Genomic DNA, 14,822 nt, shown 5'->3' on the forward strand with positions numbered 1-14,822 from the left:
ATCATGTGTTGAGCAAAATAGATAAAAAAGGACGTAAAAGATATGAGATATGTCTTTTTAAGTTATTGGTTTATGAGATTATGCCAAATCACTCGAGGAATATCTGCTTAAGGGCAGTGATGCCTTCATGGAGAACTTTCTAAGCGAAACTGACTCGTATACACGTCACACACCGGAAAACCACGAAAACGCCCATGCAGATAGCCCGTTCTCGGGATACTAAACTCGGACCGAACTACCAGTATTCAGCGACTTTACTGTTTGATAGCTGGTAGGGCTTTAAATCTTCTGGAAAAACTAATACTGTATTTAATTTATTAGCCAAAGGTCCTCTTGATTGAGTATTTCTTAAAGAAATCTAACTTACAAATTCATGAAATTTTTGTGATGTATTTCCAGAAAAACTGTGATGATATTTTTCCGCCACTAAGGAAAGAGATCCATGTTTATCTTTCTTGAAATCAAGAAGTTTTTTTATAAAACAAACTCGGTCAAATGTTGATTTTTAGTAATTTAAAATTTAAATCGGTACACATCTCCTCTACTATCAACTGAAGATATCCTCTCTTTTAAATCATAAACAGACGGAGGATGTCAATAGTTTTGATGCAAATGTGAAGAGTATGTTATAAAGATAATAATATATCAACTTGTTTTTCCAAATTAAAGAGTAATATATTTTTAGATCTTAAAATAAAACCACGCATTCGAATTGTATTCTGTTGAAAAGCATTATGGTAATAACTGAGTGTTTGACTTTTACTTCGACATGTAAAGGCTAAATGTTTTTCTAGAACAAAAAAACTGATGTGTACACCACATGGCTTCCTTGTACAGAATATTAAATTATACGCAGGTTTTGCTGCATCTGATTTAAACTTATTTCCTTGAATTTCATTAGATATATTTCTCATTCGATTGATTCAGTTCTTACTTCGCGGCAAGGCAAAAACACTTTAAACCTCAAAATATCTTTGTTAAAAATTGAAGAATATATCAAACACGCAAAATATATCACGTGAAAAATATATCAAAACACAAAATCAAAAATTCGTAAACACAAATGATGTCCACACCCTACACATCAACTCCCAATAATGACCGTTGCGTCGTTAGTGGTGCCACCACACTTTAACTTTCAAAACTATTATACGTAAAAAGTATGTATCCAATTGGTTACACTATGCAGTAAGCTAAAATTTGTTCTTTGATTTGATTTACATGACTAAATATAAGCATGTTACCAAATAGCAACTATACGCAGTTAAGGGTTAAAAAAATTGTAATAATAATTTTAGGAAGATAGCGAAAAAAAGAATGAAAACATTTAATACCATGAATATGAAAAATATTCAAGATTCGAGAAGCGCCCACGAGTGGGCGAGTGATAAAATCGCTGAGCGCTAGTAGTTTCGACCTGGCTCGAATCCAGGCGAACGGGCTGGTTGCGTGGTCCTTTTCGTGGTTTTTCCCATATGTGTGTGTATATACGAGCCAATTTTCCTTAAAAAATCTGCCTCGAAGGCATCCCTTCGCTTAGGCAGATAGCCTTAGTGTGCTTTGCCGTTGTAAATTAATCAACAAACTAAGATTTGGGGAACTTTAGAATACTTAGGACCTTAATTTAAAATAATGCCACCACAAGGAAACTTTTAAAACTTATATAGGTAAACAGTATATATCTAATTGGTTAACACTAGGCAGTAAACTAAAATTTGTGTTTTGTTTCAATTTACATGACTAAACATGAGTATACGGTCAAATGGCAACTACACGCATTTAAAGGTTTAACGAGTGACTAGTAGGCAATGTGCAGATTAGCGAGTGCCAATGTGCGAAGTGGAGAGAGAGGCAAAGGAGATGAGAGAAACAAACTTGAATTTTACGAAAGCCGTTAATGTGCACATTGCCTAGGTAAGATGCAGATATCTCAATGGAGCAAATAAGTTAATCTTCATATTAGGTAGGTAATGTGAACATAAACGCTTTCGCACTTTAGCGGTAACATATACGGAGTATGAAAGTAGAGAAAGCGGTCATGTATCTAAACCGCCAATATATTATGCAATTCCTTTGATGTCTCAAGGAAGTTCGATTGTGCCGTGGCATATAGCCAGGGCCACCGAGTGGGAGAGACGTTGTGGATTTGAAATTAGTGTCGTAAGTGGGTGAAGCTTTATCACGATAAACACATCACAAAAATGTTTGTTAGTGCAGTAGAACATCAAATTACCCCATACCAGGTGTATTCAACTGCAGTTTCCCGTTATTGCTTATTGCTTTTTCTCGGTTAACTTGTTAACGTATAGAGACATTAGGATTTTTTCGATGCAGGAGACTTGAAAAATGAGTAATGTCCTCGCCGGGACTGGAACCTGGGCGTCTCCAATACTCGCCGAGTGTGCTGACCACTACACCACGAAGGCTTGCTAAGAAGGCGGGAGATATACCTTATAACCCCCCTTTTAAAGGGCGACCCAAACGCCAAATCCTGGTGTTGGAGAATCATCATCCATCACCTTTTTTAGTTCGGGTGCCACTATAGACACTTGAAGTTACGGAAATCGTGAAAAATGAGCATTACCGTCATCGGGACTCGAACCCTGGACCTCCTGAATACGCGCCGAGCGTGCTGACCGTTACAACAGCAAGGCATGCCGAAAGGAGGGAGATAATACCTTATAAACTTACTGGCTCTTTTCCTTTTTTCGTTGATTTAAGTAACACTAAATGATAATAAACAAAGCATACATTTAAAGAAGCTGTTCAATCTATTAGTCACATGAAGCTTTCTGGGTCAGACTAGAGCTCTAAATTAATCCTCTTTCACTCGATAAAATATTTCTACGACATTTATTATTATCATTGGATATGACATCACAGATTGCTATTTTAACAACACATAATGTCTTCATTAAGATACTTAGTAGTAGTTTTGAAAAGAGAGGTATATAACTAAAAGAAAAATATTGGAGTGTGCTTTAAAAAGATAAATATTTATATCAAGAAAAGAAATAACCTTTGCCGGAAGTCTCATTTTTTCCTAAGCCCTACCTGAATTGTACAATCTAGCTTTATAGCGATCTCGCGATTATAATATATATTTTATTTTCACCTGATCTATTTGAAAGTTTGAAACTTCTCTATTCTGACCAGTGCTTCGTACATTTTCAGTGTATTTGTTCTATTTACGTCTCTGAATTATTCTAGATCAAGGTAGTTCTCGTTTCCCGACCAATTAGATATATTTCAATGTTTCGATTACTACTGTTTTTTATGCCTTCTAAACATCTCTTCCATCCATTGTCTAATTCATTTTCTTAAAACTAAGCAAGCTTTCTCGTAAGCCTTTTGTTCCTACGTAAGCTTCGTACTAAGCATTCCGTTATTAAAATAACGTTTGTTAATATTTCTGCGTATATTGTAGGGTTCTGTTTATTTTACTAATCATTATTTCATTTTGAGAGCCTTTCCTGAATTCTCTTATTTCCCCTTTCGTTTCCTCACCAGGGTGTACATTAAGTAGAGTGAACAAGAGTATTTAAACTGTTGGAGCGAAAAACAGAGCGTGATTTCGCTATTGTGAGCGCACGTTTGCCAGCTGTTAATCTTTATAGCGTATTCTTGCCGCCGAGAGTTCTAATCCTGTCGTTGTAGGTTTCTGAGTGAACCTGTTAGCTTAAATTGGGTTATGCAGTCTCGCACTTTTCTTTAACTTTAAATCTAGTGTTACGTTGTCTTTCAAATTCTCACCGCAAGGGGTCGATGTTGTGTAAGCACTTAAGTCCGTATCAAATGTTAAATACTTTTTAGGGTCTTTTATAATCTTTCCCTGGTTGTGTTCATCTTCACGCCTGTGCAAGAATTCTCAAGGTATAACTTAAAGCAAAGAGAACAAAGAAAATCAACGTAAAGTAACTAGTTAGTGAAACTAAATAAATCCTTGCAAATTATTAACCCTTAAGTGCATGAATTTTTATTTTTTTTATTTTTAAATTCAAATATACTTTAGAAATGATATCAAATAAAATAGGAAAAATACTAAAAAAACCTAGACTAAGTTTTTATTCCAGTTTTTTAAAACATATTATTAACTATTATAAGGCATTTCACCCGTCTCTTTAGCGTGCCTTCGTGGTGTAGTGGTCAGCACACTCGGCGCGTATTCGAGAGGCCCGTGGTTCGAGTCGCGGCGAGGGCATTGCTCATTTTTCTCATTTCCTGCTTCAAAAATATCCTCATGTCCCTAGAAGTGGCGCCCAAACTAAAAAAGGTGGTTGATGATGATTCTCTGCCAGCAGGGTTTGGCGACTGGTCCCCTAATCCCAGTCGCCCTTTAGAAAGGGGGTATTATAAGATATTTATCCCGTCTTCTTAGCATGCCTTCGTCGTGTAGTGGTCAGCATACTCGACGCGTATTCGAGAGGTCCGTTGGTTCGAGTTTCGACGAGGGTACTGTTTATTTTTCACGTCTTCAGCATCAAAAATCGTAATGTCTCTACACTAATAGAAAACATATATGATAGGCAAATGTGTAATACTAATTTTATGTAATAATACATACCTTATAAAAACATGGCTTTGTCGTGTAGTGGTCAGCACGCTCGACGCGTATTCGAGAGGTCCGTTGGTTCGAGTTTCGGCAAGGGCACCTGTTCATTTTTCACGCGTTCAGCATCAAAAATCGTAATGTCTCTGCACTATTAGAAAACATATATGATAGGCAAATGTGTAATACTAATTTTATGTAGTAATACATACCTTATAAATTTGTTCAAACAATTTTTAAACTTTGAATACATCCAAATAACAACAAACAGAAAATCAAACATTCTTAAACACAAATGATGTCAGCACCCTCCACATCAACTCACAATAATGATTGCTGCGTCGTTAGTCACTGCCACCACTCTGAAACTTTCAAAACTATAGTACGTAAACAGTATGTATCTAATTGGATACACTATGCAGTAGGCTAAAATTGGTGTTTTGATTTGATTTACATTTTGATTTAATATGAGTTTGTTGCCAAATGGCAACTACATGCATTTAAGGGTTAATTTTAAAATGAATGGAATATATTTTTCACGACCGTAACTATTTTAATTTTTGTTCATCCATTTAATTTTATAAAATTTTCGCGTCATAGTATAATGCAGCTTATAAAATTTACAAATGTATATTATTCATAGACTAGTAAAATTCGAAACAAAATATCTCGAATAATGTGCTCTATGATGCAAAGTTCATAAAGGCTGGATAAGAAAACAGCAATAAGAGTATAATTTATTTTGAAAAAACTTTAGACCGATTACGTTTTTTATGAATTAGGAGACGGGAAAAATGTGCAATGTCCTTGCCTAGATTCGAACCTGGACCTCTGGAATACGTGCCGAGTGTGCTACTGTTACACCACGAAGGCATGCGAATACGCCCCCTTGGTAAAGCGCGACTGAGGATTAGAGGACCCAATCGCCAAATCCCGGTGGTGAAGAATCATCATCCACCCCCTTTTAGTTCGGGTGCCAATATAAAATCATTAGGATTTTTTTTTTTCTTTTGAAGCAGGAAATGGGGAAAACAATGCGATGCCCTGGACATGCACCTGGACCAAACATTTCCTATTCACGTGCTGAAACTGAAGAAGGTAGAATTCCCCACAAATGCTTAAAATGCTTAAGGAGCAAATGACCGGCTATTTGGAGGCAGGGGAGAAAAAATAAAATAAAAGATGAAGAAAAATGTGGGAGAAAAAAGAAGGGCTGATGAGAGATGAATAACAAACAGCTCTTCCGTGAAGCTCTTCCTGGCTTTTGCTGAGAAACTAACATCTTTATACAAGGTAGTTAGTAGATTCTTCACTTGTTTTCTCAACCATTCTATTGCTATTTCTGCTCTTCTTAAGCGTCCTTCGGGGGAGGGGGGGGAAGGTTTCTCATCTCTGAAATCTCAATTGCCTTATTTTCTTCCCGATTGCCCTTTTACTTTTCTGGCACTGTTTTGATATACTTACTCCTCTCATAGTAGTACTACCTGAAAAGAAAGTGTCATTAGCGTCACACCCCACTTCCTAGCCAGTTGTTATGAGTGGCATCTGCTTGGCATCTGAAAGCGGCTAGGAAATCCTTTTCGTGACATTGACACTAGTAATTTCTTTCATCACTGTTACTTAAGTAACACCGAATTTGCATCCCTAAACAGCCAGGAAATTTTTTAGTGACACTGACACTGCGAATTTCTTTCATCACACGGGCTTTCCTAATACTGGAGTCGCATTTAAAAATATCTTGGGAATCTTTTTCCTGGCATTGACACTGGAAATTTTCTTTCCTTGAATTTTTATTTTCTAACGTCGATTTTATGTGGTATTATCAAACAAAAACGGGACACTTTAGGAGCTTAGTTGAGTCTATTAAGGAAGATGTAATGGATCAGCACTGCCGAGTATTCAAAATATCAACATCCGGCTGAGCGCCGCGCCTGGGATTACCACTCACGTGACTTTATTGTATAAGTCTTACAGTGTTAATATTCATCCTGGCAGAAGGGAATATTTCCTCCGAGTAAAAATATAAATATAAACATTACATGGGCATACAAGGCCTGTGTATAAGCATAGATATGTTGATTACAAACATTGCCTTATACAAGTTACATAAAATAGTGACAGCTATGTGTACATTTAAACATTATCTGAATTCATATTTACAATACTTTTACTGAGATAATCAAAGTAAACCTGTAATTCATTTACACATTGACTGGATTATCAATATCATTTAAACTGCTTTACAATATTATTTTTATCAAGTACATACAAACTGGATAGTAATATGCTTACATTACAAGAGTTTTGCTCTTACAGTCCTCTTACTATTCGACGGGGAGAGCTATTTTTCTAGTGTTGATGTTCAGTTGTTGTAGTATTTTGAATTGCTATTAAAATTATGCTGCAAAGATACAATTCTCAAGGTAGGGGAAGAATTTCTTAGTACCTTGCTGAGCATAGCCTGATTACCTCTTCTATTTTAGTTTTCGTCTGCTTGTTGCCGAAGGTATTCTCCGCCCATTGCGGCCAGTATTCACTGTTTGGCATTTTTAAATGCAGTTCATCGGTTTGTGGGTGAACTAAGATGCGACTATTAATAAAGTGATTATTTCATAAGATGAGATTGTATCTTTCTGAACTCATCGTAAGTCGAAAATAATTTATGATGCGTATGTATCTGATATATAGTACAGGGATTTTTCTTTACATGATAAACACTGAAATATTTACCATATAGTTGTTCAACATAAGCCTTATATAGGTTTACGTCAGCACTCGATAAAAGCGTAGAATTCTTTTGTACAGGTGCGAAGTTGATAATGCACGGGTACTCGAACCTCGCAGTAGTCCCCAAAACTTTGCTTCACAGGTACTCATCTTTCCTTTCTAGAGTATCATACACAAGAAACAGTAAACTTCACTGCTTTACAGTAAACCTAATGCTGCTGATGGAGCGCTTAGCAAGCACGTATTTTTTACATTTCTGTAATATATATATATTAAAAAAAAAACTCAGAGGTTTTAACAGTTGCTCAAAAGAGTTTTTACTCTCTCGCTGAGCTTGCATTCTATCAATGTGCTGTTAAACTCACTTCTACTGACCTTTTCAGCCCAAAGGCGTAATTTGCCCAGACGGGCTATTAATTTCGTATTGGCATTTTGCGTCGATTCACTATAAACGGTGAATCACTTTTTAAATTGTTGCCTCCAAATATTAAAGCCCTGTATTATATTTAAAGAAATTAAATAATGAATAATCTGCATAAATCTATGTATGTTTCTCGCACTGTGACAAAAACAACGGAACCTAGAACCATCCAATTCTGAATAACTTACGTCTCCACCCAAATAAGGGTATCTGAAAGCCCCAGTTTGGAATTTTTTTTATTATCTATTTCATATTTTTAAAGCATTTATGAATTCTTGATTAACAAACTCAAGGATTTCAAAGCGAGCAATGCACGGGGAAAGAACATTTTGATCTCCAGCGCGCGAGACTGTGTATCGGAAATTCTCAAGATACGCTCTTTTAAATATTTTGTGATATTGCTGTTGAATTTAATTTTATAGTTTAAGTGCGAAGAACGTTACGATATTTAATAAATAAAAGTAATACACAAAAAGTTAAAAAAAAAGCCCCTATCTATCTATAAAATCTGAAGGCTTTAAGATTTTTTTTTTCTTTATAGCTGTATTATTAAGCATCATTTCCTTCACCCTTAAGACATATACAATTGAAAGTCAAACTTCTAAAAATAGCAGCATAGATGTATAGGGTTAGAATTCTCGATTCAGAGATAGTGTTGGGATAAATTTTTCTATTTTTTTCCCAGTCTTTTCTGAGTTTATCATATCATTATTCAGTTTTCTAACTAAAATTGTTTTACAAAACGTTTTTTTTTCTTTTAATTATTACCATTTTCTGTGTTTATTCATTAAATATCACGTTCTCAGCCCTTACATTATATAAAATTCAATTCAACACCAAATTTTTGATAGACAGCCTAGCGCGCTGGAGATAAAAATCTTTTATTCCGAAGTGTTGCCACTGTTCGCTTTGAAATCGTTCAGTTTGTTAATAAAAAATTCATCAAGTTTTTATAACCTATGAAATAAATACTAAAACAAACTCCAAATTCGGGGTTCTAGGTTCGCATGTTTGGGTGGATGATTACGTTATTCAAATTTTTATGGCTTGTTTTTCCCCATTGCGGGAAACATAGATACATTCATGCAGTTTCTTCATTATTTAATTTCTTTAAATATAATACAGGGCGATAATATTCGGTGGCAACAATTTTAAAATGTGATACAACGCATTTAAGTATTTCGACGCAAAATACCGTTTCGAAACTAAAATTGTCTTCGGCTTGGGCTAATAATGTATAAAATGTTTGCGTATTCATTTCTTGCACATACTTTGAGGAACTTGGCTTATGAATAATATGATGAACTGATCCAACATTATTATCCGATAACAATGACACTCGCACTCATTCCTTGCGCATTTTGTGAGGAACTTGGCTTATGAGTGATATGACGAACTAATCCAAGATCATTATACGATAAGAATGACATTTCCACTCATCCCTTCCGCATTTTGTGAGGGACTTGGCTTATGAATGATATAATGAACTAATCCATAATTATCGGACATTATTATCCGATAACAATGACATTCCGATTCATCCCTTGCACATACTTTGAGGATCTTGGCTTATGAATGATACGATGAACTAATCCAACATTATTATCCGATAACTATGGCATTCTGATTCATCCCTTGCATGTACTTTGAAAAACTTGGCTTATGAATGATATAAAGAACTAATCCAACATTATTATCCGATAACAATGACGTTCCTATTCATCCCTTGCACATAATTTGAAGAACTTGGCTTATGAATGATATGATGAGCTAATCCAACATTATTATCCGATAACTATGGCATTCTGATTCATCCCTTGCACGTACTTTGAGAAACTTGGCTTATGAATGATAGGATGGAACTGATCAAACATTGCTATCCGATAATAATGACATTATAGCCCCCGAAACTAAGTTGGACAACAAAAGCTAAACTGCATATTCTCGACAGGAATGCGGCATTTATCCCTAACGCTTTCTTCATGGCTACTTTTCCGAGACTGCTGTATCCACGGAAGATGAATTCTTTTTTCTAGAAACTCCAGTCTTCTCATTTCATCTGCATATTTATATAATCACACATATATCTGCTACTATACTGAAACTGTACTGTATACCTGTTACTGTACTGAAATCGTATCCGACAGTAAACTTGTATTGGTTTCATTTCTGCTGTAAATCAAAATCGGGCAATACTTTGTTCTTGCTGTGTGCACTATTGCAAGGGTCAACCATCTTGTCCATGGTTTCCTACGTTTCTATTGCGTGGTTCTGCTGACATCAGCTAGCGGTAACTCAAGATCTTCGTCTTGCCATAACCGACACTACAGTCATATTATTTGTCATACACAGGAGTTTTTCTTTTTCGGTTTTCAATTGAACGGCCTGTTATAGTAGTTAGGGAAGCCTTCTGCGGTACCGAAGGGCCAGGGCTCGAATCCTAAAAACGATATGGATGTTTGTATGTGTATAGTGTCCGTGCGGCATGGGGCACGTTAAATATGCGGCGAGCCGAAAGTCCTCTCGTGTGGTTTGGTGGGAAAAGAGAAGGGTGCGATACCGCAGACAACCTCTCGGGGTGCTTTACCTCAAAATTGGGGTGTAAAACAGACGTCCAACCTTTTTTTCGAGTAGGCTTTGGCAACCATTCTTCCATATAATATGGACATGACAACAACAATAACAACATAATGTTGTGATATATAACTACTAAATATCACAATACAGCCTATTTTAAACATAATAATCTACGTTTTTATACATATTAAGTTTTTATCCGAATTTTATTCAAGTTATCAAGTCATATGAATAAAATTCGCGATTTAGCTTTTATGAGCGTGGTAGTAAGGGCACACCTATTGGATATATTGTATAACAAAATGTTTAGTGCTTCATTTGATTTATTAAGAGGGCTCATACACCTTAAACCCCTTATTATCTTCAAATATGTGACTGCTTCAAGAATTCGGATATTTTATTTATTTGAAAAGCAATTACTTCCAACTTTTTACAGCTGACTCCATAATATAGCTGCTTTGGTAACTAGTAACCAGAACGTTTGTGTTGCCACAAATATTTTTGTAATTTAATCCGCTTTGGGACAAAAGTTTTCGTCATGTTTCCACCTTGCGCGCATGATATTTTAAAAATGGCTAATGGTACTTACTTGAAATTTGATGGAATTCTTTAAATGGGTAGTATTTTCGAACTGAACCAAAAATCTGATGAATATTTTAATATAAAAAAATTTATGTACGAAAACATTACAGACTTTGTTAATAAAATACATTATATAAACTCAATTTCAAATAAAATACAAATTTAACATGAAATTCTTAGGATTTTTGGTTCACAGTAGTTTCCAAATGTTGTAGAAGCTATATTTTAAATATGGAGTTAAATTATGCCACAGAATGTTTTAAACTGTGCGCGCAAGGTGGAAACATGACGAAAACTTTTGTCACAAAGCGGATTAAATTATAAGAATATTTGCGGCAACACAAACTTTCTGATTACTATTACAGAAAGCAGCTATATTGTGTAGTCAGCTGTAAAAAGTTGGAAGTAATTGCTTTAAAAATAAATAAGTTATTCCCATTCTTGCAACAGTCACATATTCGAAGATCTTATAGGTTTTAAGGTGTGTGAGTCCTCTTAAATATTACAAAGAAAGAGAAAAAGAAATAAGTTAATATTTTTAGAGAGTGTTTAAATTTTTAGAATGCAGAAAATGCATAAGGAAGTTAATTGTATTTGTTTACACCAAATCCGGCTTTAATATGACAGCTGTCTGTTAAGAAATATTACTACTCTCTGACTAGGGAATTAGCTATGTCGTCGACTTAATATGTTGCCGGAATATCTTTCAAGCTTTGGTGTTTAGTTTCAAAAACTTTAGCTGATGCGTATTCTAAGAAATAAATTCTTCATGCTTAATTAATTTTCCCGCTTTTGGAAATGAGGAAATGTCCTAACAAAGATTTATATCGCAAGATGTTGAGAGAAAATAAAAGCATTTTTCGTAATCGGACATTCCATGGTAAACTTAAGCTGTTACACAATTATAAACTGATTAATGCATTGCAACTGCAAATTGGAAAGGCGACTGTCAAGTCATTATATTAGAGGCGTTATCTGATAAGCTCATTTAATTCTAATATTTGTTTAAGCGAGCTTCCTTTTTCGGAAGCAAATGCTTTTATGATTGTGCATCTGACAAATATTAGTTACGAAAGCCCAAGGTCATATAACTAGATATGCATCCGTTCTAGATCTAAATTTTTTCGACTTATTTATTTATTTTTATCTCAGAGATCACTTAACATTCTTCCGAATATCGTAAATCCCATTTTTCTTTCTTTGCAGTTAGTCTTTTTTTTTTTAAAACAAATTTGGAAAAGTCATATCTAATTTCAAGAATCAAAACGGAGTCAAAAAGAAACTAAGATCAATTACAAAGGAATGTAAATTAAGATCAAATAAACTGTTTTTTGCGTACGGGTTCGTTATAGATTGAGAGCACAGAGGTCCGGTGATAGGTTAATAAAATTTATTTTTTTCAAAAGAAACACTTCAAAGTTCTGACATTTTTCACAAAAATACTCGTACAGGTGTTCACAGTATCACAGTGTACAATCAATAGTCATACTTCAAACCACTAAGAACGTTAAACACAGCTCAGTGTGTTAAAGAGAAAACAAAAGAGAAACACAGCACAAGAGAAAACTAGTCAGGAGATATTTTAGTTCACGCTGAGCTAACGACTGGCAACAACAATAACTCAACTACTGAGAGGAGATGCTTTTTTGGGCCTTACATAGTTTTCAACCGGCCGCCGAGATATTACTAGCACTTTCAAATTTTGAAATTACTGGAAAGGAATATGGAAATTGAATTACGGTTGCATCTAACATAGTGGTCAATTACAATAACTATTAGGGTAACACAGAACTCCAGAGACGAACACCAGCCCTGGAACTATCCTTTGAGTTTGTCACGCACGAACCCCGGGGACCATTCAAGTGAGCGCTGCCTTTGCGGATCCCCTCACCTCGGCTTTATACAAAGCATGAGAACGGAAAACGCTTAGACGAAAATGTAATGAAGTCGTCTTTGTCATGGGCCCCACTCTAGGAGCATGGAATAAGTCAGAGGGTATTCCGTACCTTGTCAGTCCCCGTCGTTTAGGCAAACAATCCCTAAAGCGCCGTTCCCACTGGGGTTTATCTGAGCTTACGGAGTCAGTTCCATGTGTCGACTAGCTCCGGTGTGCCTGCAGTTCAGATTTTTCAACTTGCTGCTCTATGGGGAAAAACTGGGAACCATGGACCCTCCATGGGAAAAACTGGTTTTGAAGATGGATCGACTACATTAGTTGTGTTCGTTAGCTCAGATAAACTCCAGTGAGAATGGCCCTTTAGAAATTGTTTGCCTCCATGACGGGGATTCTCTTTAGAGATTCTTTGATGGAGGGTTCCCGTCGAAGGAACCAAATCCCCAAGGATGGCCACAATATCCCACCATGTAGCGACCTGAACCATCTCCGAATTAACGGAGGTTCTAGTTTTGTGAAGTCTGGTGTTTTACCCCCGTGGTTGAGACTGTCTAAGTACAGATCGTAGCCAGTTCTTCCCAGGAATTCTTCTGAGTGAACCCCCGGGGGAATTGCGGTGATACAGGGACCAAAACCCCGTGGTAGAGACTGTCTAAGTACAGATCCTAGCCAGTGCTTCCCAGAAATTCTTCTGAGTCAACCCCCGGGGGGGATTATGGTGATACAGGGACCGGGCCCCCGTAGTTTAGACTGTCTAAGTACAGATCCTAGCCAGTACTTTCCAGGAATTCTTCTGAGTCAACCCACGGGGGGATTACGGTGATACAGGGACCGGACCAAAGTGTCGCCCTATCGTCACCAAGTTTGGCGACTTTAGGGCGATTTCTCGCCAAATTATCGAGATACCCATTTACTCAATGTTAAATCGCCTTGCGCCTGAATTCTTATTTTTCCGGCATAGCTTGTCTTTTTAAATTTTTTCTTATGTTACATTACACATTAAAAAACAGCAGTTTCACTCATAACTGCACTAAAATCACATGTCTAGGTACAAAATTTGTAACGATACAATAAATAATGCAATTTCCTTTTTATATTAGGAAATCCAAGTGTTTCAATTTTATTTTGCATGTTCCCTATTTCTCAGGATTTTGGTGGAAGGGCATTAAGAGGATATAAAGAGTCATATTGTCTCCAAGACATTGGTGAACTGGTATTATAACAGAAAATGTTAGGGTAATATATTTACTGACAAGGAAAATAAAATCTTCAATTTTGTTTTCATTGGTTTAAGAAATTACTTTTATAACTACTTTTCTTCATACGATTTTGTTCTATGCGTTTACATCATCACTTCGGTTATTTGAAGGAGGACCATGTTAGTGTTTTGCTTCAGTTTATTTAAACCATGGGGTAACTAGGGGAGTAATAATTCAATAAGTGAATCTGCACGTGCACCTTGCATAAGAGCGAAAAAAAGAATCTGAAAGCTTTCAAATTTTATATTACGCCCAAAGGGGCGTGTTTTGACTTTTTGTATGTTATTTTTATTTATTAAATAGCATGTTCTCCGCAGATAAACCATAAAGTTCAATTCAACAGCAATATCACAAAATAATTAAAACGAGTGTATCTTTAGAATTTCTGATACACAGTCTCGCGTGCTGGAGATAAAAATGTTTTTTTCCCCAGTAGTGTTGGCTCGCTTTTAAATCGTTGAGTTTCTTAATGAAAAACACATAAAGGCTTTACAAAATATGAAATAGACAATAAAACAAATCCCAAATTAGGACTTCCAGATGCCCATATTTGGGTAGAGACGTATGTTATTCAAAATTTGATGACTCTAGGTACCGTTGTTTTATCACAATGCGAGAAACATATATATACATTTATGCAGATGCTTCTTCTCACTGTTCATTCTTTTTCTCACTGTGCTCGAGAGAAAATAAAAAGGTGCTTCGTTCATTCTTTCAAAAAATTTTATCCAAATGTGTAAGGCATTTTGGTGTCTTAAAACAAATATGCCAAATTTCAAAATGCGCCTCTACACAAGTTCGCGTCTATCTTTG

At 35.9% G+C, this 14,822-nt stretch overlaps 1 protein-coding gene across 4 annotated transcripts in view; it reads left to right on the plus strand.

The window, feature by feature from the left end:
• Positions 1-14,822, plus strand: part of LOC118205012 (organic cation transporter protein-like) — a 139,241-nt gene that overhangs the window by 38,035 nt on the left and 86,384 nt on the right. The gene's annotated exons all lie outside the window — the stretch shown is intronic.

This window comes from Stegodyphus dumicola, chromosome 11 (genome assembly GCF_044657685.1).
Source record: "Stegodyphus dumicola isolate Sdum_Otavi_A_Nest chromosome 11, ASM4465768v1".
In the NCBI taxonomy this organism is placed as follows: Eukaryota; Metazoa; Arthropoda; class Arachnida; order Araneae; family Eresidae; genus Stegodyphus; species Stegodyphus dumicola.